Source organism: Chiloscyllium punctatum, chromosome 19, assembly GCF_047496795.1.
Source record: "Chiloscyllium punctatum isolate Juve2018m chromosome 19, sChiPun1.3, whole genome shotgun sequence".
NCBI lineage: Eukaryota > Metazoa > Chordata > Chondrichthyes > Orectolobiformes > Hemiscylliidae > Chiloscyllium > Chiloscyllium punctatum.
The window spans coordinates 44487043-44513616 of NC_092757.1; the positions used below are offsets into that span (position 1 = coordinate 44487043).

The following is a 26574-nucleotide window of genomic DNA, read 5'->3' on the forward strand; positions in this document are numbered from 1 at the left end:
GGAAAGTGCCAGGATTGGAGGGTGGGTTGTTTGGGGGCGTGGACCTGACCAGGTAGTCACGGAGGGAACGGTCTTTGCGGAAGGCGGAAAGGGGTGGGGAGGGAAATATATCCCTGGTAGTGGGGTCTGTTTGGAGGTGGCGGAAATGTTGGCGGATGATTTGGTTTATGCGAACGTTTGTAGGGTGGAAGGTGAGCACCAGGGGCGTTCTGTCCTCCTGGGAGCAGATCCGGCGTAGGCGGAGGAATTGGGAATACGGGATGGCATTTTTGCAAGAGGTAGGGTGGGAAGAGGTGTAATCCAGGTAGCTGTGGGAGTTGGTGGGTTTGTAAAAAAATGTCAGTGTCAAGGCGGTCGTCATTAATGGAGATGGAGAGGTCCAGGAAGGGGAGCGAGGTGTCAGAGATGGTCCAGGTAAATTTAAGGTCAGGGTGGAATGTGTTGGTGAAGTTGATGAATTGCTCAACCTCCTCGCGGGAGCACGAGGTGGCGCCAATGCAGTCATCAATGTAGCGGAGGAAGAGGTGGGGAGTGGTGTCGGTGTAATTACGGAAGATCAACTGTTCTACATAGCCAACAAAGAGACAGGCATAGCTGGGGCCCATACGTGTGCCCATGGCTACCCCTTTGGTTTGGAGGAAGTGGGAGGATACAAAGGAGAAATTGTTAAGGGTGAGGACCAGTTCAGCCAAATGAATGAGTGTGTCGATGGAAGGGTACTGTTGGGGACGTCTGGAGAGGAATAAACGGAGGGCTTGGAGGCCCTGGTCGTGGCGGATGGAGGTGTAGAGGGATTGGATATCCATGGTGAAGATGAGGCGTTGGGGACCAAGGGAAACGGAAGTCTTGGAGGAGATGGAGGTCGTGGGTGGTGTCTCGAACGTATGTGGGGAGTTCCTGGACTAGGGGGGATAGGACAGTGTCGGGGTAGGTAGAGATGAGTTCAGTGGGGCAGGAACATGCTGAGACAATGGGTCGGCCAGGGTGGTCAGGCTTGTGGATCTTGGGAAGGAGGTAGAACCGGGCAGTGCGGGGTTCCTGGACTATGAGGTTGGAAGCTGTGGATGGGAGATCTCCTGCGGTGATGAGGTTCTGTATGGTCTGGGAGATGATGGTTTGGTGATGGGGGGTGGGGTCCTGGTCAAGGGGGCAGTAGGAAGAGGTGTCCTTGAGTTGACGTTTGGCTTCAGCGGTGTAGAGGTCAGTGCGCCAGACTACCACTGCGCCCCCTTTATCTGCTGGCTTGATGGTGAGGTTGGGATTGGAGCAGAGGGATTGGAGGGCTGCGCGTTGTGAGGGTAAGAGGTTGGAGTGGGGGAGTGGGGTCGACAGGTTGAGGCGGTTAATGTCCCGGCGGCAGTTGGAAATGAAGAGGTCGAGGGCAGGTAATAGGCCAGCGCGGGGTGTCCAGGTGGATGCAGTGTGTTGGAGGTGGGGGAAGGGGTCCTCGGAAGGTGGGCGTGAGTCCTGATTGTGAAAGTAAGCTCGGAGGCGGAGGCGACGGAAGAATTGTTCAACATCACGGCGTGTATTACATTCATTGATGCGTGGACGGAGGGGGATGAAGGTGAGTCCTTTGCTGAGGACTGATCGTTCGTCCTCAGTGAGGGGGAGGTCTGGGGGGATGGTGAAAACTCGGCAGGGCCGGGAGCTGGGATCTGGTGTAGAGCTGGGAGTGGGGGCGGAACCTGTACCTGGAGTGGGTGTGATGGGGGGAATGGGGGTGGAGTCATGAGCAGAGGTGGTGTTCCCCTCGGGGTTCTGGGGGGTGGGGATAGTGACAGTGGAGTGTGTGGGGGGCATGTCAGCAGAATGCAGGTGAGTGGCGCTGGTGGGGGTGGAAGTGGTGGTGCCCACGGCAGTAGGGGTGGCGGAAGTCACTGAGCATGTGGCATCAGTGATGATGTGAAGGGCAGAAGTGGTGTCAGGTGTGATGCATGAGGAATTGTAAGGGGTGGAAGTGGTTGTGGGAGTGGCCATGATGGGGGCGGAAGTGACATCATCAATCAGTGTGGGGGGTGTAGCTGCATCAGCCACATGGCTAATGGTGGAATAGGTTCAGAGGCCAGGGGAATCTTCTGGAATGTTTGAGGAACGCTGGTTATGGAGGTGGGTGGATAAAAGTTTGTTGTACTTACAGTTTTTGATGTTTGAGATGGAGTTGAAATACTGTTTGTTGAGAGTATGAATTCTCCTGAGGATGTAGTACAGAGTGGGTCCTTTGCAATTCTGAGAGAGTGTGGCCCTCAGCTGAGGCAGGGCTGACTGTAGAGAGGTTAGGTGCCGGCGCATTGCTGCAAGCGTGGAGTGGAGGATGTTGTGCCGAACATTTGTCCGAGCTTAAGCACCTATCCAATTGCCGCTTAAAGGTCACCAATGATTCTGACTCTGCCACTCCCACTCCCACTCCCACAGGCAGTGCATTCCATGCCCCCACCACTCTCTGGGTAAAGAACCTACCCCTGACATCCCTCCTATACCTTCCACCCTTCACCTTAAAATTATGTCCCCTTGTAACACTCTGTTGTACCAGGGGAAAAAGTTTCTGACTGTCTACTCTATCTATTCCTCTGATCATCTTATAAACCACTATCGAGTCACCCCTCATCCTTCGCCGTTCCAATGAGAAAAGGCCTAGCACTCACAACCTATCCTCGTACGACCTATTCTCCATTCCAGGCAACATCCTGGTAAGTCTTCTCTGCACTCTCTCCAAAGCTTCCACATCTTTCCGAAAGTGAGGGGACCAGAACTGCACACAGTCCTCCAAATGTGGCCCAACCAAGGTCCTGTACAGCTGCAACATCACTTCATGACTCTTGAATTCAATCCCTCTGCTAATCCCTCTCTATCCAACTGGCCACATTTCCCGCTATCATACCTCCTGACTTTCCGCATAAGCCTACCATGGGGAACCTTATCAAATGCTTTCTTAAAATCCATGTACACTACATCCACTGCTCTGCCCTCATCCACATGCTTGGTCACCTCCTCAAAGAATTCAATAAGTCTTGTAAGGCAAGACCTACCCCTCACAAATCCGTGCTGGCTGTCCCTAATCAAGCAGTGTCTTTCCAGATACTCATAAATCCTATCCCTCAGTACCCTTTCCATTACTTTGCCTACCACTGAAGTAAGATTAACTGGCCTGTAATTCCCGGGTTATCCATATTCCCTTTTTTGAACAGGGGAACAACATTTGTCACTCTCCAGTCACCTGGTACCACCCCCGTTGACAGTCAAGATGAAAAGATCATTGCCAATGGCTCTGCAATTTCCTCTGTTGCTTCCCACATAATCCTAGGATATATCCCGTCAGGCCCGGGGGACTTGTCTATCCTGAAGTTGTTCAAAATGCCCAACACATCTTTCTTCCTAACAAGTATCTCTTCGAGCTTACCAGTCCGTTTCACATTCTCCTCTTCAACAATAAGGTCCCTCTCATTTGTAAATACTGAAGAAAAGTACTCATTCAAGACCTCTCCTATCTCTTCCGACTCAATACAGTCTCCCACTACTGTCCTGGATCAGACCTAACCTCGTTCTCGTCATTCTCATGTTTCTCACATACGCGTAAAAGGCCTTGGGGTTATCCTTGATCCAACCCGCCAAAGATTTTTCATGCCCTCTCTTAGCTCTCCTAATCCCTTTCTTCAGCTCCGGCCTGGCTATCCTGTATCGCTCCAACGCTCTCTGAACCTCGTTTCCTCAACCTTATGTAAGCCTCCTTCCTCCTTACAGGACATTCAACCTCCCTCGTCAACCAAGGATCCCTCACACGACCATCACTTTCCTGCCTGACAGGTACATACATATCAAGGACATGTCGTATCTGTTCCTTGAAAAAGTTCCACATTTCCACGACATCCTTCCCGAACAGCCTATGCTCCCAACTTATGCTCCTCAGATCCTGTCTTACAACATTGTATTTACCCTTCCCCCAGTTGTAAAACCTACCCTGTTGCACGCACCTATCTCTCTCCATAACAAAGGTGAAAGTCACAGAATTGTGGTCACCATCACCAAAATGTTCACCCACTAACAAGCCCATCACTTGTTCCAGTTCGTTACCAAATACAGCAGATACATGCTTTGTGCTTTCAAACACTGCCTTGAACTTGATAGTGCTATTATCGCTCTATGATAAGTGGCCACGCACAACTAGCTCACTCATTAATTCCAAATCATTACTCATTACTAAACCCAATACTGCTTGTCCACATGAAGCATATAGGACATAATGCAGTGAGAAACAGTACCGGCAATACACCAGACATGCACTACCTTTCTGACAAATGCTTGACTACCTCTAAATCTGTGTTCACGTTAAAATCCCTCATGAGTAGCACTCTGGCTTTGTTACATATTGGATGCTGCCTGAACTGCTGTGCTCTTCCAGCACCACGAATCCAGTATTTGGTTTTCAGCATCTGCAGTCATTGTTTTTACTTTGTTACATATTGCCTAGTTTTGTGCATTTTTACCATCCAGGACTTCAGAGCTGCTACCAGGCGGTCTGTACATAACACCTATTCCAATTTTAGGATTTCGACTATTCCTCAGTTCCACCCACACGGTCTCCACTGAATGCGTTTCCTTCATTATGTCCTCCCTCATCATTGACAGAATTTTGTTTCTCATCATGGAGGCTACTCCACCACCTCTGCCATTTTCCATATCCGTCCTATACCACTATCCTATAACCTCGGTCTTCACAATTATCCTTCTGGAGACCACCTTTTGCTTTGCTCAATCTGCAGCACACTCTCCGCGGTCAATATCTCACACCAGAGAGCTCCACCATTCAAACTGATGACCATCGATCCACCTCAACTGCACCTCCCTTTCAGAATTCCCTGAGATATCAAAACCCCATACACTGACACTGAAGTATCCTCAACAGTAGAACCCACACCACTCTCTGGAGAATATCATTCTAAAGATTAACAACACAATAACTGTCGAAAGTTCACCTCATCTCAGTCTGAAATTATAGGAAATACAGTCTGAAAATCCAAGTCATTGGCACCTATTGCTTCTGCTTTATCCACCCGACTGTTAATGAACACAACATTCTCTTGCATTTAGTCCAACAGGAATTCCCTTTCTTCAAAGCATCTTGACAGTGTCTTCAAATGGTATGATTATCTTAGTGCACGGTTAAGATTTCCAAAGTAATATCCTTACTCACTAATGTCCTTCTGTCATCCTTAAATGTCAGGGGCTACTCCTCTTTCCAAATCCCACCTTACTACTGTTAGTAGTCTGCACTCTGGAAATGTTATTTCTCTACCTTGGTCAACTTGTAACTAAGGCACAGTGATGTCAATTAGATCGAAATATTCATCACCATTTGTGCCATTATTAGGCCGATCTGTTTGTGAAGGCTTCGGATGTTAGAGAATAAGCCTTGATTTTTGTACCTGGCATTTTAAATACTCACTCTTTACACTTATCTTATTATTTGCTGCTGATGTGTAATAATCATCATTACAAGGATTGAACTTGATGTGTTTGCTGACCCATTCTTCCTGCCTTAACCATATCGATCCAGTGTTGTATGAACTCGACCGGTGAGTGCAGATATTGTAAAACACCCTTCACCTGACAAGCCCTCACCACAACGTTGTTGCTTTCAGACCCTATCCACACCACTAGTTAGACAACAGGGGAACGCTGACAGCGATCAGGGAAGTGTGATCATCGAAAGTGAGGCATCACTTAACAAAAACCACCGGTTTGTGCTCTTCAATAAAATACTTGCTGCTTTGGTGTTCCTGGTGCGTTTGCTCCAATCTCAAGCAGTAATGATGTGTTTGTGTATTGGGGGAAGAAGTTGAACAATGAAATTGGGCAAGAAAAAGTGAGACCGAGAGACTGAGTGAGTAGTTAAAAGGACGTTGCTTGATGAATGGGAGTGTGAGAGTGCGAAGCTGTGAGCAACCTCTGGTGGCTGCAAAAGCCTACTGCACCTGGTATTCCCAGGCGGTCTCCCATCCAAGTACTAACCAGGCCTGAGTCTGCTTAGCTTCCGAGATCAGACGAGATCGGGCGTTTTCAGACTAGTATGGCCGTAGGCACAGCCTGCTTCCATTTCTGCTTCCTTAAAGGCGCACACTGCTGCATTTACAACAACATTTTGCCATTCAATCGTACTGCACAAAAACATTTCTTTTTCCTTTACCTTTCTATTTTCCCATCACCATCTTCAGTTCCTCTACTTCACCCTAGACACACACACACACACACACGTTTATTACACAACAGGATCAACTCTTTCACACTCACTCCACTCCATTTCATTACATGCCCATCCAAACTGCTTCACAAATAAACTCCTTTCCAAATTATAACCACAGCAACGTACACACACAACGCTGTTTAGCCCCTACAACCTCTGCCTCCATTCAAACATCATGGCTCAGCTCTTGCCCAACTTCATATACAAGCCTCTGGCCCTTGGTACCTTTGCTTCACAAACATTTATTTCCCTCACATTTCAATAGAACAACTCATCCAGCATCCACTGCGCTTTGTCAGAAAATTATGGCTAAAATCCACCATCCGATGTGTGCACGATGGCTTCCTCACATCTCTATGCAACCCTCTGGCCCTAAGTCTCACGTTATGTTCCTTCATTCTACAATCCCCAACCAGTAGAAATCATTTATCGTTATCCACCTTCTCTTTTCCTATTCATGTCTTCGAGACTTTCATCACACCACCCATTAACATTCTCAATTCTACAGACCACAGGCCTAAATGATATGATCTCTCCTTCCATCTTAACCATGCAAGTCCAGGTATCATTCTTGTCAATCAATATTCTACTCCTTTCAGAAGGTGTGCGGCCCAGATCCGCTCACAGTACTCCAAGTGGGGTCTATCTAACCAGGGTTTTGTAGAACTGCAGCATAACTTCGGCATCCTTCTACTCCAGTCCTCTACTTAAAAAGGACAGCAATCTGTTCGCTTTCTGGATTATTTTCTGTACGTGTCCGTGACATTTTAAAGTTGTGTGCACCTTAAACCCCAAGTCTCCTTGGACATGCACTTCATACCATCCAGAAAAATACCTTGATCTGTCCCTTCTTGATCCAAAAATGGATAGCCTCACTATTGCTTTCATTCAAATGCTTTTGCCACAGTTTTGCTTATTGACTTAATCTATCAATATCCCCTTGCAATTTTATGCTGTCATCTACACTGTCTACAATACAGCCTAATTTATGCAGCCACAAATTATGATATGACTTCCTGTGCCATTATCCATTCCCTCAACAAATAACATCAATAATTGAGGCCCTAACACAAGTCCGTGTGAGACATAACTGGTTCCATCCTGCCAATTGACTACCTACCCATTCTCTCTCCTTTCTGGCGCCTGCCTCTCAAACAATCTCCGAGCCCTGTCAGGAATTTGCCCTCAATTCTCTTGGCTTCTACCTACTTAAGTGGGCTTTGTCAAATGCATTCTCGAAGTCCATGTAAACAACATCTATGGACATTATTCCCTGACAGCTACCTTAGTCCCCTCTTCAAACCCTCTGCAATGAATTTGTCAGGCACGACCTACCTGTCATGTGGCTCTCCCTGGTTAACTCAACAATTTGAGGTGCTCACTTATCCCAGCCTTGATTATAGACTCCAACAAATTCCCTGCCATAGGTGCTAAGCTCCATGCTCTGCAATTCCCGAGTTTTCCGGGTTCTCCTCTCTTAAAAAGCGCGACTGACATGTGCAACAATCCAATCCGGAGGGGCGACTCCTGGATCTCGGGAATTCTGAACGATTACAGTTCGGGATTCTATGAGGCGCTTGTCGATTTGTTTTAACACCCACCGATGGAACCCGCCTAATCCCAGGCATTTGTCACCCTTTGATTCCAGTCATTTCCTCATTATCGATGTTTTATTCACCTTCATTTTATTTGGTTGCTTTTCCCGATCCACTTTTCATTTCACCGGGACTTCTGGCAAGCTATCCTCCTTTTCTCCTGAAAATACCGAGGTAAGGGGAATGATGGAACATCTCGACCATTTACAATGTCCCCACCTTCTCCTGACCACCCGCTTTCCCTTTAGGGCAGCGGAACATTTCTTCTCGATTTTGATGTCCCTGGAAAGATTCCGATCAAAATTCCTTTTGGGAGCTCTTTTACACTGCTTTGTGTCTTTCCTGCTCTCTGGATCTTTCCCAATCAGCAGGATCTATGCTGATATTTTTGTCCATGACTGTTTTCTTCTGTGAAGCAGAGCTTTCCCTCTCAGGGGTATCAACTGGTTTCCTATTGTCTTCAATGTTTCTTTAAACATCCTCCCGTCATCTTCAGTTCTTTTAGCCATCAGCAGATTTTCCCACCTTATTGTGGACGGTCTCTGTCTCATCTCAGTCAAGGCGGCTTTACCGAACTCTCCAACTCCAGCAGCATAGAACATAGAACAACACAGCACAGAACAGGCTCTTCAGCCCACAATGTTGTGCCGAACATTTGTCCTAGCTTAAGCACCTATCCAATTGCCGCTTAAAGGTCACCAATGATTCTGACTCTGCCACTCCCACAGGCAGTGCATTCCATGCCCCCACCACTCTCTGGGTAAAGAACCTACCCCTGACATCCCCCCTACACCTTCCACCCTTCACCTTAAATTTATGTCGCCTTGTAACACTCTGTTGTACCTGGGGAAAATGTCTCTGTCTACTCTATCTATTCCCCTGATCACCTCATAAATCTCGATCGAGTCACCCCTCATCCTTCACCGTTCCAATGAGAAAAGGCCTAGCACTCTCAACCTATCCTCGTATGACCTATTCTCCATTCCAGGCAACATCCTGGTAAGTCTTCTCTGCACTCTCTCCGAAGCTTCCACATCTTTCCGAAAGTGAGGCGACCAGAACTGCACACAGTCCTCCAAATGTGGCCTCACCAAGGTCCTGTACAGCTGCAACATCACTTCACGACTCTTGAACTCAATCCTTCTGCTAATGAACGCTAATACACCATAGGCCTTCTTACAAGCTCTATCCACCTGAGTGGCAACTTTCAAAAGATCTATGAACATAGACCCCAAGATCCCTCTGTTCCTCCACCTTACTAAGAACCCTACCATTAACCCTGTATTCCGCATTCTTATTTGTACTTCCAAAATGGACAACCTCACACTTGACAGGGTTGAACTCCATCTGCCACTCCTCAGCCCAGCTCTGCATCATATCTAAGTCCCTTTGCAGCCGACAACAGCCCTCCTCACTATCCACAACTCCACCAATCTTCGTATCATCTGCAAATTTACTGACCCACCCATTGACTGCCTCTTCCAAGTTATTAATAAAAATTACAAACAGCAGAGGACCCAGAACTGATCCCTGCGGAACTCCACTTGTAACTAGGCTCCAGGCTGAATATTTACCATCTACCACCACTCTCTGACTTCGACCTGTTAGCCAGTTCTCTATCCAACTGGCCAAAATTTCCCTCTATCCCATGCCTCCTGACTTTCCGCATAAGCCTACCATGGGGAACATTATCAAATGCCTTACTAAAATCCACGTACACTACATCCACTGCTCTACCCTCATCCACATGCTTGGTCACCTCCTCAAAGAATTCAATAAGACTTGTAAGGCAAGACCTACCCTTCACAAATCTGTGCTGGCTATCCCTAATCAAGCAGTGTCTTTCCAGATACTCATAAATCCTATCCTTCAGTACCCTTTCCATTACTTTGCCTACCACCGAAGTAAGACTAACTGGCCTGTAATTCCCGGGGTTATCCCTATTCCCTTTTTTGAACAAGGGCATAACATTCGCCACTCTCCAGTTCCCTGGTACCACCCCCGTTGACAGTGAAGACAAAAAGATCATTGCCAACGGTTCTGAAATTTCCTCTCTTGCTTCCCACATAATCCTAGGATATATCCCGTCAGGCCCGGGGGACTTGTCTATCCTCAAGTTGTTCAAAATGCCCAACACATCTTCCTTCCTAACAAGTATCTCCTCTAGTTTACCACTCGGTTTCACACTCTCCTCTTCAACAATATGGTCCCTCTCATTTGTAAATACTGAAGAAAAGTACTCATTCAAGAGCTCTGCTATCACTTCCGACTCAATACACAGTCTTCCACTGCTGTCCTTGATCGGACCTACCCTCGTTCTCGCCATTCTCATGTTTCTCACATACGCATAAAAGGCCTTGGGGTTATCCTTGATCCTAGCCGCCAAAGATTTTTCATGACCTCTCTTAGCTCTCCTAATCCCTTTCTTCAGCTCCCGCCTGGCTATCCTGTATCCCTCCAACGCTCTCTGAACCTCAATTCCTCAACCTTATGTAAGCCTCCTTCCTCCTTACAAGACATTCAACCTCCCTTGTCAACCAAGGTTCCCTCACACGACCATCTCTTTCCTGCCTGACAGGTACATACATGTCGTATCTGTTCCTTGAAAAAGCTCCACATTTCCACAACATCCTTCCCTGACAGCCTATGTCCCCAACTTATGCTCCTCAGATCCTGTCTTACAACATCGTATTTACCCTTCCCCCAATTGTAAAACCTACCCTGTTGCACGCACCTATCTCTCTCCATAACCAAGGTGAAAGTCACAGAACTGTGGTCACCATCACCAAAATGTTGATCCACTAACAAGCCCATCACTTGTCCCGGTTCGTTACCAAATACAGCAGATACATGCTTTGTGCTTTCAAACACTGCCTTGAACTTGATAGTGCTATCATCGCTATATGATAAGTGGGCACGCACAACTAGCTCACTCATTAATTCCAAATCATTACTCATTACTAAATCCAATACTGCTTGTCCACATGAAGCATATAGGACATAATGCAGTGAGAAACAGTACCGGCAATACACCAGACATGCACTACCTTTCTGACAAATGCTTGACTACCTCTAAATCTGTGTTCACGTTAAAATCCCTCATGAGTAGCACTCTGGCTTTGTTACATATTGGATGCTGCCTGAACTGCTGTGCTCTTCCAGCACCACTAATCCAGTATTTGGTTTTCAGCATCTGCTGTCATTGTTTTTACTTTGTTACATATTGCCTAGTTTTGTGCATTTTTACCATCCAGGACTTCAGAGCTGCTACCAGGCGGTCTGTACATAACACCCATTACAATTTTAGGATTTTGACTATTCCTCAGTTCCACCCACACGGTCTCCACTGAATGCGTTTCCTTCATTATGTCCTCCCTCATCATTGACAGAATTTTGTTTCTCATCATGGAGGCTACTCCACCACCTCTGCCATTTTCCATATCCGTCCTATACCACTATCCTATAACCTCGGTCTTCACAATTATCCTTCTGGAGACCACCTTTTGCTTTGCTCAATCTGCAGCACACTCTCCGCGGTCAATATCTCACACCAGAGAGCTCCACCATTCAAACTGATGACCATCGATGCACCTCAACTGCACCTCCCTTTCAGAATTCCCTGAGATATCAAAACCCCATACACTGACACTGAAGTATCCTCAACAGTAGAACCCACACCACTCTCTGGAGAATATCATTCTAAAGATTAACAACACAATAACTGTCGAAAGTTCACCTCATCTCAGTCTGAAATTATAGGAAATACAGTCTGAAAATCCAAGTCATTGGCACCTATTGCTTCTGCTTTATCCACCCGACTGTTAATGAACACAACATTCTCTTGTATTTAGTCCAACAGGAGTTCCCTTTCCTCAAAGCATCTTGACAGTGTCTTCAAATTGTATGATTATCTTAGTGCACGGTTAAGATTTCCAAAGTAATATCCTTACTCACGAACGTCCTTCTGTCATCCTTAAATGTCAGGGGCTACTCCTCTTTCCAAATCCTACCTTACTATTGCTAATAGTCTGCACTCTGGAAATGTTATTTCTCTACCTTGGTCAACTTGTAACTAAGGCACAGTGATGTCAATTAGATCGAAATATTCATCACCATTTGTGCCATTATTAGGCCGATCTGTTTGTGAAGGCTTCGGCTGTTAGAGAATAAGCCTTGATTTTTGTACCTGGCATTTTAAATACTCACTCTTTACACTTATCTTATTATTTGCTGCTGATGTGTAATAATCATCATTACAAGGATTGAACTTGCTGTGTTTGCTGACCCATTCTTCCTGCCGTAACCATATCGATCCAGTGTTGTATGAACTCGACCGGTGAGTGCAGATATTGTAAAACACCCTTCACCTGACAAGCCCTCACCACAACGTTGTTGCTTTCAGACCCTATCCACACCACTAGTTAGACGATTGTTAGAAAACAGGGGAACGCTGACATCGATCAGGGAAGTGTGATCATCGAAAGTGAGGCATCACTTAATAAAAACCACGGTTTGTGCTCTTCAATAAAATACTTGCTGCTTTGGTGTTCCTGGTGCGTTTGCTCCAATCTCAAGCAGTAATGATGTGTTTGTGTATTGGGGGAAGAAGTTGAACAATGAAATTGGGCAAGAAAAAGTGAGACGAAGCGAGTAGTTAAAAGGACGTTGCTTGATGAATGGGAGTGTGAGAGTGCGAAGCTGTGAGCAACCTCTGGTGGCTGCAAAAGCCTACTGCACCTGGTATTCCCAGGCAGTCTCCCATCCAAGTACTAACCAGGCCTGAGTCTGCTTAGCTTCCGAGATCAGACGAGATCGGGCGTTTTCAGACTAGTATGGCCGTAGGCACAGACTGCTTCCATTTCTGCTTCCTTAAAGGCGCACACTGCTGCATTTACAACAACATTTTGCCATTCAATCATACTGCACCAAAACATTTCTTTTTCCTTTGCCTTTCTATTCTCCCATCTCCATCTTCAGTTCCTCTACTTCACCCTAGACACACACACACACGTTTATTACACAACAGGATCAACTCTTTCACACTCACTCCACTCCATTTCATTACATGCCCATCCAAACTGCTTCACAAATAAACTCCTTTCCAAATTATAACCACAGCAACATACACACACCACAACGCTGTTTAGCCCCTACAACCTCTGCCTCCATTCAAACATCATGGCTCAGCTCTTGCCCAACTTCATATACAAGCCTCTGGCCCTTGGTACCTTTGAGAAACAAAGCTCACACACCTCAATAATTGCAGTCCGAGACAAAATCTGAATCAGCAGTGTCCTTTATTTTACACTTGCAAGTGGGTGAGATGTCCAGTGCATATAAGGTAGAGGACATACACACCAAGTTCAATTCATATAAATATTATGTATGATTTGATGTCTTTTGTTTTACATTGCTCCTCCCCTGTTTACATCTTCCACTTCCCTAAGACCGACCCCCTTTACCCCTGTTTATCTCTTGCCTTATCCGGCCTTGTCTGTGACAAAATGCTTATTCCTGGCCTCACAAGCCTGTTTGACCTCATCCTGCTGTAGGTCATCGTTAGGCAGATTCTTTCTTCATCATTATCTACCCCCTTCATCTGTGCCTTTCCCGAGGCCGTTCTGATCCCTATGACCCTTTTAATTGGGGTTTGTTCCTGTGTTTTTGTAAAAGTGGGAAGCAGATGTTTATACCTACTGTTTGTACAGGCGTATCTAGCTTAACTTCATCCCCTCACAACATCTTATCTATTTGCCCGTAACGTTTTAATGGCACATCTCATTCTAACATACAATTTTAGCTAATACAAAAACAATTATATATTTCCTCCACATCGTTTCCATTCTTGTTTACTCAGCTCGTGGCAAAAACAATTACACGCTGGTGTGAGTTCACTTTACTTTGTAAAATGGAATTGCAGATGTAACATTAATTTACCTATATCCCACAATTTCCCCCTTTTCTTTTAATTACTATTTGTTATCTTCTGCATTTTTCTTTTAGGGGCACCTGTTTCATCAAGGCTGTTTCAATCAGTCTTTGGGTGAGCCCTCGTATACAGGGTATGATACAACAGCCAATGGCCACCAATACCCCGACTACTACTATCAGGGAAGTAAGGATAGAAACCACCATCCCCTTCTGCCTTCCAATCCAGGACTCAAGCCATCCTGTGAGAGATGTGTCTACTCCTGCATTCTCAGCCAATTCCTCTGCTAAGGTAGTCAATCCTCTTAAGACCAGAGTAATTGAACCATCAGGTGCAGTGTTATTAGGAATAATGGTACAACAACTTCCTCCTAACATCACACACACCCCCTTTTTCTGCTAAAATCCTATCAAGGGCCATTCTATTTTCCCATGCCATCCTACTTGTCGCATCAAGCTGGTCTGATAGTCCTTTAACCACATCTCTTGTATAAGTTATAAATCGCTGTTGATTATAGAAAATGTAATTTATCCAATCTACATTTTTATTAATTGTTACCCAGCAGAAGAGAGCTGACTCAAAGCCTGCTGCAATCTGGTTACGACCCTTGGATTGATCAGGTACCCCCCTAGGGACTCCGACCGAATCGAGATAAATCCTGTCATCGAAAGAAGTGTCTAACAGTAATCTCTTACCCCTTCGCTTCTTCCCACCTATCTTTTCCTTCTCAAATGCCAGGGTAAATGGAATTGCCAATTGTACAATTGCACATATCCCTCTCCAATCTGGAGGTAGCGTGGGTCTCAATATTTTGCCTCCACAGTCCCACCACAGATCCGCTCGGGGAACCTTCAATGCTGAGTAGTTCCCTCCCTTCTCCGTTTCGGTAACACTCTTAATTTCTGTACATAATTTCAGCTCCCCCAAATCATTCGACCGACTTGTACCTTGTCTACGCACACACGAGGTGTGATTTCCAACTGCGGCAGAAAACAGGGGGGGAGCTTTTGCATCTTTCTTCTCCAAGGGAGGGAACATCAGAGATAGGGGAGGTACAATTCCTATCATTCCATGCAGTCTCATCCTGATACAGGGCTATCATACATTTCATGCCCTTCCTGTCCCCCTTCCACCCGAGCGGGAAGGGAACCCCCTGGGCCACTGGCCGACTGGAGGCGCATGCATAGCAATTGCTTTTGTTCAGACTTTTCACAGTATACTTTACCCATTCAACCCAGGCATTTGCATCCCCGTACCCAGTTTCTATTTCAATGGTCTGTTTCAAGTCCTTTACCTCTATAAATTTTACTACTTCAGGATCATCGGGAGGGGTGAAAGATTGTATCTTCTTACCCAGTAGTTCTACCCGTTTTCCCCGTCCTTCGCTAATTTGAAAACAATAGCCCAAGAAATCCTTCCCATTTGCTTTTATTTCTATCCCAAACGTTTCATTTCATTGTATCTCATAGGTGCCCCCCCCCCAGGATTGATTCATGCCATGTGGTTTTCCTTATCGTTAGGTATATTGGGTTACACTTTTTATCAGGACAATCACGAGCTGGTCGGAAGGGGGCCCGGTGTACTGTGACGAGACCATTATACTAAGTACCATCCCCAAGGCCATCCCCATAGGACTTAAGATGTATCTCAGAGCTGCGGTACTGTCTCTGATTATCTACATCCCCACAATTTACTAACTGCATACATCAGTGTCTATTACTTGTGGATGATCAAATTCAGGAACCGTTAATAATACATATGAAAATGATATTTGACGAAATCCCAACACTAAAAGGGCTAGCATCATAATTCTAGCAGCATTCCCATTATTCTAAACATCATGCTGAAGCACCAAAAAGACTTAATATACAATCTTACAGAAATAATCCCACGCTCGCGTCGCCACTGTATAATGAGTTATTCAAAGTCTCTTTAGTCTGAGTTTCAGCGGGTCTTGCGTTGATTCGGCTGTCCAGACTTCCTCAACTGGAGATTCCACTGGCCCTTTGATCCGAGTGTAGCGAGTCCAGCCTTTCCCCACCGTCCTTATTGCCGTTTCGGTAGTCAAAAGAGCCTGGTACGGCCCTTCCCAGTCCGGCTGTAATTTAGTCTCTGTCCATGATTTTACTAAGATTCAATCGCCCGGCTGGTTGGGATGAACGGTGAATTCAAGGGGTGGAGTCTGTGCCAATAAACCCTGTTTCCTGAGGAAAGACAAAGAGGAGGACAAGCCCAGTATATACTTCTTTAAGAACAACTCTTTAGTTTCGGGAATTGCCAATTCTCCATTCGTTCCCAAGTAAGGTAATCCAAATAAGATTTCATAGGGGGATAGTCCCAAATCTTTCCTTGGGGCTGTTCGTACTCACAAGAGAGCTATAGGTCAACATTTGGTCCAAGGGAGTGTGGTTTCTATGATCAATTTAGAGAGCTGTCGTTTGAGTGTTTGGTTCATTCTCTCAACCCTTCCCGATGATGGCAGGTGCCAAGGAGTATGGAACTCCCAGGAAATTCCCAACCCTTTCATTACCTCTAAAGTGTTACCGGGGGTAAAGTGAGTTCCTTGGTCGGAATCAATATGGTTCACGAGCCCATATCGGGGAATTATGTGCTCCAATATTGTTTTAGACACTCCACTCACAGTGATGGTAGCTCGGGGGTATGCCTCAACCCAACCAGATGGATGATCTACTATGACTAGCATATATTTTAGTCTCCCTACCCTGGGGAGTTCAGTATAATCTACTTGTATACTCTGGAAAGGTCTCAATCCTAGGTCTTATTTACCTTTCTTATTAACTTTCTTATTTACCTTTCTGCATATGATACATCCCTCACATATTTGTTTAGCAATTGTATATATTCCTTTACATCCATATTCCCTAAGAACTAAATCACACATTGCTTGTACTCCCCAATGGCTGCCTTGGTGTAGGACAGCCATAATCTCTCGCATCATCATTTTGTTTAACATTCTCCTCCCATCAGGTAACCTCCAATGCCCGTCTGCTGTTTTTACAGCTCCTAAATCTCTCAATTCATTTTCTTCGCTTTCAGTAAATATAGGAGCTTCCCGAGGACCTGGAACAGTTGGTATTAGGGAATGGATCACCACTTCTTGTGGGTTCAGGGCTGCTTCCTTAGCCACTTCATCGGCTAATCTATTTCCCCTAACTTCTAGTTCATTTCCTTTCTGATGACCATTTACATGCACTACTGCTATTTGTCGGGGAAGTAATAGGGACTCCAAGACTCGTTTAATCAATTCTTCATGTACTAATTCTTTCCCTCGGCTATTGATCAGCCGTCGTTCCTGCCATATCTTACCGAAAGTGTGCACAACACCAAATGCATATTCAGAGTCAATGTATACTGTTCCCTCTTTATTCTCCAATGTCCTAAGGGCTCTTTCCAATGCATAGAGTTCACATGTCTGAGCTGACCACCCATTTGGCAACCGTCCTGCCTCCACCACACTACTGTTTGTCCCAACTACGACTGCATACCCATTATGTCTTTTCCCTTCAGTCACCCGGGATGATCCGTCTATAAAAGGTCTAGCCTCTGCATGAAGTGGAACATCTCTCAGGTCCATGCGGACCTTGGTTTGGTATTCTATAATGTCAAGGCAATCGTGCCCTGGATTCTGAGGAGAGTCTCCTTCCCCTTTCCAAAGAAAGGCAGCTGGATTTAAACAATTGTCCGTGACCAACACTAGATCATCCTTTTCTATTAATATTGCCTCATGTTTCAGAATCCGCGAGTCTGTCAACCATCGCCCAGCTTTTTGGTTTAGGATTGTTCTCACTTGGTGTGGAGTGCTTACTATTAGGGCTCCCCCAAATGTAAGCTTTCTGCTTTCCTCCACCAACAGTGCAGTGGCAGCCACGGCCTGCACACACTCAGGCCACCCCCGGGATACTGGATCCAGTAGCTTCGAAAGATATGCTACTGGTTGTCTCATTCCTCCCCACCTCTGGGTCAATACTCCCAAAGCTGCTCCCTTATCCACGGTAGCAAAGAGATTGAAAGGTTTATCTAGAGAAGGGAAGGCTAACACGGGGGCATGGGTCAGATCTCTTGAGTTTCTCAACTAGTTCTTTTTCATCATCATCCCAACTTAGACATTTTGGTTCCCCCTCTAATAGTTTGAGATATAATTTCTTCGTCTTCTGTGCATAGGGATCAATCCACAATCTGCAATAACCCGTTAGACCCAAACATTTGCGTAACTCCCGTTTAGTGCTGGGCAGTGACATCCCCACTAATCCCTCTATCCGTTCCGGGCTTATCTTTCGCTTTCCCTCACTAACTAAATGTCCCAAGTATTTCACTTCTTGCTCCACATATTGTAGTTTGTTTTTAGATACTCTCAGTCCCTGCTGACCCAGGAAATTCAATAATTTGTTAGTGGCTTCTACTACTCTTTCTCTTCTTTTTCCTGTTACTAAGAGGTCGTCTACATACTGCAACAGGGTGGTCCCCTTGGGGCTGCTAAATTTCTCCAACGTTTGTTCTAACATCTGTCCAAATAAATTCGGGGATTCCGTAAAACCCTGGGGGAGCACAGTACACCGGTATTGCTGTTTCTGTCCTGTCTTAGGGTCTTCCCACTCAAAGGCAAACAAATTCCTACCTTCCTCTGCCAAGGGACAAGCCCAAAAGGCATCCTTTAAATCTATCACACTAAACCATTTGTGGTCATGAGGGATCTCACTTAATAAGGTATAGGGGTTTGGCACCACTGGGTGCCTGATCTGTACTATTCGATTTAATGTTCTCAAATCCTGCCCCAATCGATAAGTTCCATCGGATTTCCGCACTGGTAGTATTGGGGTATTATAAGGAGACATACATGGCTCCAACAGTCCATCTCTAATCAATCCTTCAATTACTGGCTGCAGTCCTCGTTTACCTTCTATGGAAATGGGATATTGTCGTTCACAGACAACGTCCCCTTTTTCCTTTTTTTTAAAATTTACTTCAAGGGGAGGGATCTGTAGTTTTCCACAATTCCCTTCCCTAGCCCATACAATAGGGTCTATCTCTCTCTCCACATCCTTTGTCAACATTGCCTTTTGTACAACTAATTCTTTTTCCTGAATTCCAATCCCCAGTTCTAAGAGGATAATTAAGTCTCTCCCTAATAAGTTACTTCCTATATCAGGGATATACAACAGTTCCCCTGCGACCCTATCCTTAGGACCTTCTATCATCATAGGTTCAACTACTGGAACAGTAAATCCTTCCCCTTTTACCCCCGAAACAGTAATTGACTGTGTTGACATTCCTACTTTCTTTGGTTTAACATTCAGCGATGACCGTGCTGCCCCAGTATCTACTAGGAAGACGACCTCTTCCCTACAGGGTCCCACCTTCAGGTTTATCAAGGGTTCCTGGTGGGCCCCCGAGGGCAGGAACCCCTGACACTCCTATTCTTCAAAATTCATAAGCGGAATTGCCCTCTCTTCCCTTTTCAGAGCAGGACATTCCCGCTTAAAGTGCCCTATCTTTCCGCAATAATAGCATCCTGCCTGTGGAGACCTCCAGCTCTGCCCCTGTCGCTCGAACCCTCTATCAAACGCTCCCCCTTGTCCTCTCTGTCCGACATGCTGCCACGCACCGCTCCGGTTGGTCACTATCGGTTCCATTCTTTTCTTAACTACCTCATCAACCGCAGCTACCATCATTTTCACCTTCTGTTTCTGTCTCTCATCCTCTCTCTTTACAAACACTTTCTGTGCCTCTCTTAACAATTCATCTAATGGCTTTTCACTCCACCCTTCTATCTTCTGTATCTTTCTCTGTATGTCTGGCCATGCCTTTGTCACAAAATGTACTTTCAAAAGACCCTGTGCCACTGGGTCCTCAGGGTTCATTCCAGAATATTTCCGCATTGAGTCTCTTAATCTTTGCAAGAAAGCTGAGGGAGTCTCACCTTTCTCCTGTCTAACTTCAAAGGCTTTCGTCAAATTCTGTGACTTTGGAACTGCCTCTCTTATTCCTTTTAGAATCAGGTCTTTCAATTCCCTCATTTCTTCTCTATGCTCTGGGTTTTGGTTTTCCCACTGGGGGTCTCTGAGGGGAAACTTCACCTCTCCCTGTCCAGCATCCCCATCTCGAATGGGGTGTTCCCTGTCCCATATTTTAATGGCTGCTCCCCATATAAGTCCCCTTTCTTCCCCAGTAAATAGTATATTCAAAATAGACATTAACCCAGCCCAGGTATACAGACTGGGCCCCAAAAATTGATCAATTTGTTCAGACAGCCCTACCGGATCCTCAACCAGGACCTTCATTTCTTTAAATGTTCTGACCTCCCCACTGCTGAGGGGGACACTTACAAACCCAATCTCTTTGTCCCCTATTGGTACCTCCCGAAGGGGATAAGTCATTACGTTCTTCCCCTTTTTCTTTTTTAAAGAAATATTGCAGTATTTCTAGCTCCCCATAACTTCAAACACCAATTCATCAATTCATGCTTGACTAACCTTAAAGCCTGTTCCAAACTTTGTAAATATATTTATATATTTACGTTCATTTATTCAGTATTTAATATTCAAAATGTAAAATGCATACACTTCTCAATTTTGAAATCCACTGTACTCACCCAGTTTTAGTCCCTTAATTTAAATCCAAAATTAGTTTTCTTAAGTAGTGCTGACCAATCATTGCTCAATTACAATACTATAGGTCGTGAAATAATCCGAGCTGCCTTAAAAGAATTTGTCTATTCAAGTTTAACAAAAACTTCTAATGCATGAACAATGGCCGAATCCAAGGTCACAGATATTAACCATAGAATTTTGTTTTTACTACAATCTAATGTTGAACTGAAACTTCAACTGTCCTCCATAAATCGCTTTTATGTAAAGATAAAAGAGATTAGTTAGAAACTGATAGTAAGGCAGTTATGACCTGTAAAAAGAACAGGAGTTATCATTCTTTTTTTTTCATAATCTCTATAGAATCCTTCACCTTTAAAGAAATCATGTTAAGTTTCCATAATAAAAATCAGATTCAAAACAGTCCCGGAACTCAAGCTCCAGGGAATAAAACGCAAACATTCAATCACCAACAAACAAATGTGCATTCAAACCAAATCACAAAGGGTTAAACTTTCTACCAGCTGTACAGCTCTTTTCATTCTCTCTCTCTCTCTCTCTCTCTCTCTCTCTCTCTCATTGACAAATAAATTCAGATATTTACAAACCCAGTCTTTGTCCGACCTGTATTTTGGCCAGAAGAGGCGGGACGAAGAATGGATTCCTTAGTCCATACGAAGCAACAATATTTAATCATCTTTTTCCCCTGTACAAGTATTATTTTCCCAATTCCACAACATCCTCCCCAAAGGACTTTCTGGAGGTATGTTGTAAGGGACCCCGCCTCCAATTCCATTGCTTTTTCCTTCTTTTCTTTTCCCAGAGGCTTTTTCCTTACCCACGGCACAACCCATATTGAGTTCCTTCGTTAGTCCCTTATTAACTACTAAAACTTAATCCCGGCCACCAAGGCAATACTTAAAAGTCAGGTTTCTTACCTTGGTCTGTGCACAGAGTTGCCTGGCCCCTTTGTGCCGTATTGTCGATCGAGCTCCTATCACTGTCTGATTCAGATGTCTCTCTTGTGGGATTCGTACCAGTCGCCCAAGGGAGCAGACCAAACCAGGACACGAGACCGCTCCTCAATGGGGAACGGGACACGTCTTCCCAGTGTCCAAGGCCAGCCACTCCCCCCGGCGATGGAAGAACATCCCGGACAGCCCCCAGTTGTGAGAAACAAAGCTCACACACCTCAATAATTGCAGTCCGAGACAAAATCTGAATCAGTAGTGCCATTTATTTTACACTTGCAAGTGGGTGTGATGTCCAGTGCCTAAAAGGTAGAGGACATACACACACCAAATTCAATTCATACACAACATTTATGATTTGATGTCTTTTGTTTTACATTGCTCCTCCCCAGTTTACATCTTCCACTTCCCTAAGACCGGCCCCCATTACCCCTGTTTATCTCTTGCCTTATCCGGCCTTGTCTGTGACAAAATGCTTATTTCTGGCCTCACCAGGCTGTTTGACCTCATCCTGCTGTAGGTCATTGTTAGGCATATTATTTCTTCATCATTATCTGTGCCTTTCCCGAGGCCGTTCTGATCCCTATGACCCTTTTAATTGGGGTTTGTTCCTGTGTTTTTGTAAAAGTGGGAAGCAGATGTTTATACTTACTGTTTGTACAGGCGTATCTAGCTTAACTTCATCCCCTCACAACATCTTATCTACTTGCCCATAATGTCTACCTTCTGACATACAGTTTTAGCTAATACAAAAACAATTATATATTTCCTCCACATCGTTTCCATTCTTGTTGACTCAGCTCTTGGCTAAAACAATTACACACTGGTGTGAGTTCATTTTACTTTGTAAGATGGAATTGCAGAAGTAACATTAATTTACCTATATCCCACAGGGGCTACTCCTCTTTCCAAATTCCACCTTACTATTGTTAATAGTCTGCACTCTGGAAATGTTATTTCTCTACCTTGGTCAACTTGTAACTAAGGCACAGTGATGTCAATTAGATCGAACCATTCATCACCATTTGTGCCATTATTAGGCCGATCTGTTTGTGAAGGCTTCGGCTGTTAGAGAATAAGCCTTGATTTTTGTACCTGGCATTTTAAATACTCACTCTTTACACTTATCTTATTATTTGCTGCTGATGTGTAATAATCATCATTACAATGATTGAACTTGCTGTGTTTGCTGACCCATTCTTCCTGCCTTAACCATATCGATCCACCGTTGTATGAACTCGACCGGTGAGTGCAGATATTGTAAAACACCCTTCACCTGACAAGCCCTCACCACAACGTTGTTGCTTTCAGACCCTATCCACACCACTAGTTAGACGATTGTTAGAAAACAGGGGAACGCTGACAGCGATCAGGGAAGTGTGATCATCGAAAGTGAGGCATCACTTAATAAAAACCACCGTTTGTGCTCTTCAATAAAATACTTGCTGCTTTGGTGTTCCTGGTGCGTTTGCTCCAATCTCAAGCAGTAATGATGTGTTTGTGTATTGGGGGAAGAAGCTGAACAATGAAATTGGGCAAGAAAAAGTGAGACCGAGAGACTGAGTGAGTAATTAAAAGGACGTTGCTTGATGAATGGAAGTGTGAGAGTGCGAAGCTGTGAGCAACCTCTGGTGGCTGCAAAAGCCTACTGCACCTGGTATTCCCAGGCGGTCTCCCATCCAAGTACTAACCAGGCCTGAGTCTGCTTAGCTTCCGAGATCAGACGAGATCGGGCGTTTTCAGACTAGTATGGCCGTAGGCACAGACTGCTTCCATTTCTGCTTCCTTAAAGGCGCACACTGCTGCATTTACAACAACATTTTGCCATTCAATCATCCTGCACCAAAACATTTCTTTTTCCTTTGCCTTTCTATTCTCCCATCTCCATCTTCAGTTCCTCTACTTCACCCTAGACACACACACACACACACACACACACACGTTTATTACACAACAGGATCAACTCTTTCACACTCACTCCACTCCATTTCATTACATGCCCATCCAAACTGCTTCACAAATAAACTCCTTTCCAAATTATAACCACAGCAACATACACACACCACAATGCTGTTTAGCCCCTACAACCTCTGCCTCCATTCAAACATCATGGCTCAGCTCTTGCCCAACTTCATATACAAGCCTCTGGCCCTTGGTACTGTGTGAAACAAAGCTCACACACCTCAATAATTGCAGTCAGAGACAAAATCTGAATCAGCAGTGTCCTTGATTTTACACTTGCAAGTGGGTGAGATGTCCAGTGCCTATAAGGTAGAGGACATACACACCAAGTTCAATTCATACATAATATTTATATGATTTGATGTCTTTTGTTTTACACTGCTCCTCCCCTGTTTACATCTTCCACTTCCCTAAGACCGGCCCCCATTACCCCTGTTTATCTCTTGCCTTATCCGGCCTTGTCTGTGACAAATTGCTTATTCCTGACCTCACAAGGCTGTTTGACCTCATCCTGCTGTAGGTCATTGTTAGGCATATTCTTTCTTCATCATTATCTACCCCCTTCATCTGTGCCTTTCCCGAGGCTGTTCTGATCCCTTTGACCCTTTTAATTGGGGTTTGTTCCTGTGTTTTTGTAAAAGTGGGAAGCAGATGTTTATACCTACTGTTTGTACAGGCGTACCTAGCTTAACTTCATCCCCTCACAACATCTTATCTATTTGCCCGTAATGTCTACCATTGTTTTACTGGCACGTCTCATTCTAACATACAATTTTAGATAATACAAAAACAATTATATATTTCCTCCACATCGTTTCCATTCTTGTTGACTCAGCTCGTAGCTAAAACAATTACACGTTGGTGTGAGTTCATTTTACTTTGTAAAATGGAATTGCAGAATTGCAGACGTAACATTAATTTACCTATATCCCACAATTTCCCCCTTTTCTTTAATTACCATTTGTTATCTTCTGCATTTTTCTTTTAGGGGCACCTGTTTCATCAAGGCTGTTTCAATGAGTCTTTGGGTGAGCCCTCGTATACAGGGTATGATACAACAGCCAATGGCCACCAATACCCCAACTACTACTATCAGGGAAGGAAGGATAGAAACCACCATCCCCTTCTACCTTCCAATCCAGGACTCAAGCCATCCTGTGAGAGATGTGTCTACTCCTGGATTCTCAGCCAATTCCTCTGCTCAGGTAGTCAATCCTCTTAAGACCCGAGTAATTGAACCATCAGGTGCAGTGTTATTAGGAATAAAGGTACAACAACTTCCTCCTAACATCACACACACACACCCTTTTTCTGCTAAAATCCTATCAAGGGCCATTCTGTTCTCCCATGCCATCCTACTTGTCGCATCAAGCTGGTCTGATAGTCCTTTAACCGCATCTCTTGTATAATTTATAAATCGCTGTTGATTATAGAAAATGTAATTTATCCAATCTACATTTTTATTAATTGTTACCCACCAGAAGAGAGCTGACTCAAAGCCTGCTGCAATCTGGTTACGACCCTTGGATTCATCAGGTACCCCCCTAGGGACTCCTACCGAATCGAGATAAATCCTGTCATCGAATGAATTGTCTAACAGTAATCTCTTACCCCTTCCCTTTTTCCCCCCTATCTTTTCCTTCTCAAATGCCAGGGTAAATGGAATTGCCAATTGTACAATTGCACATGTCCCTCTCCAATCTGGAGATAGGATGGGTCTCAATATTTTGCCTCCACAGTCCCACCACAGATCCGCTCGGGGAACCTTTAGTGCTGAGTAGTTCCCTCCCTTCTCCGTTTCGGTAACATTCTTAATCTCTGTACATAATTTCAGCTCCCCCAAATCATTCGACCGACTTGTACCTCGTCTACACACACACGAGGTGTGATTTCCAACTGCGGCAGAAAACAGGGGGGGATCTTTTGCATCTTTCTTCTCCAAGGGAGGGAACATCCGAGATAGGGAGGTACAATTCCTATCATTCCATTCAGTCTCATCCTGATACAGGGCTATCATACATTTCATGCCCTTCCTGTCTCCCTTCCACCCGAGCGGAAAGGGAACCCCCTGGGCCACTGGCCGACCGGAGGCACATACAGAGCAATTGCTCTTGTTCAGACTTTTTACAGTATACTTTACCCATTCAACCCAGGCATTTGCATCCCTGTACCCAGTTTCTATTTCAATGGTCTGTTTCAAGTCCTTTACCTCTATAAATTTTACTACTTCAGGATCATCGGGAGGGGTGAAGGATCGTATCTTCTTACCCAGTAATTCTACCTGTTTTCCCTGTCCTTCGCTAATTCGAAAACAATAGCCCAAGAAATCCTTCCCATTTGCTTTCATTTGTATCCCAAACGTTCCATTTCATTGTATCTCATAGGTGCCCCCCGCCAGGATTGTTTCATGCCATGTGGTTTTCCTTATCGTTAGGTATATTGGGTTACACTTTTTATCAGGACAATCACGAGCTGGTCGGAAGGGGGCCCGGTGTACTGTGATGAAACCATTATACTAAGTACCGTCCCCAAGGCCATCCCCATAGGACTTTAGATGTATCTCAGAGCTGCGGTACTGTCTCTGATTATCCACATCCCCACAATTTACTAAGCTGCATACATCAGCGTCTATTACTTGTGGATTATCAGATTCAGGAACCGTTAATAATCCATATGAAAATGATATTTGATGAAATCCCAATACTAAAAGGGCGAGCATCATAATTCTAACAGCATCCCCAGTATCTAAACATCATGCTGAAGCACCAAAAAGACTTAATATAAAATCTTACAGAAATAATCCCGCGCTCGCATCGCCACTGTATAATCAGTTACTCAAAGTCTCTTTAGTCTGAGTTTCAGCGGGTCTTGCGTTGATTCGGGTGTCCAGACTTCTTCCTCAACTGGAGATTCCACTGGCCCTTTGATCCGAGTGTAGTGAGTCCAGCCTTTCCCCACCGTCCTTATTGCCGTTTCGGTCGTCAAAAGAGCCTGGTACGGCCCTTCCCAGTCCGGCTGCAATTTAGTCTCTGTCCATGATTTTACTAAGATTCAATCGCCCGGCCGGATGGGATGAACGGTGAATTCAAGGGGTGGAGTCTGTGCCAATAAACCCTGGTTCCTGAGGAAAGACAAAGAGGAGTACAAGCCCAGTATATACTTCTTTAAGAACAACTCTTTAGTTTCGGGAATTGCCAATTCTCCATTCGTTCCCCAGTAAGGTAATCCAAATAAGATTTCATAGGGGGATAGTCCCAAATCTTTCCTTGGG

General features: G+C 44.8%; 3 non-coding genes across 3 annotated transcripts; all 3 read right to left on the reverse strand.

Moving 5' to 3' along the window:
- Positions 1-5960: 5960 nt before the first annotated feature.
- On the reverse strand, positions 5961-6079 carry LOC140491705 (5S ribosomal RNA). Its single transcript, XR_011963377.1, has one exon. It is a non-coding gene; the product is annotated as a 5S ribosomal RNA (ribosomal RNA).
- A 6482-nt stretch (positions 6080-12561) lies between these two features.
- On the reverse strand, positions 12562-12680 carry LOC140491740 (5S ribosomal RNA). Its single transcript, XR_011963411.1, has one exon. It is a non-coding gene; the product is annotated as a 5S ribosomal RNA (ribosomal RNA).
- A 10303-nt stretch (positions 12681-22983) lies between these two features.
- On the reverse strand, positions 22984-23102 carry LOC140491706 (5S ribosomal RNA). The gene has a single exon (XR_011963378.1). It is a non-coding gene; the product is annotated as a 5S ribosomal RNA (ribosomal RNA).
- Between the last annotated feature and the right edge of the window lie 3472 nt (positions 23103-26574).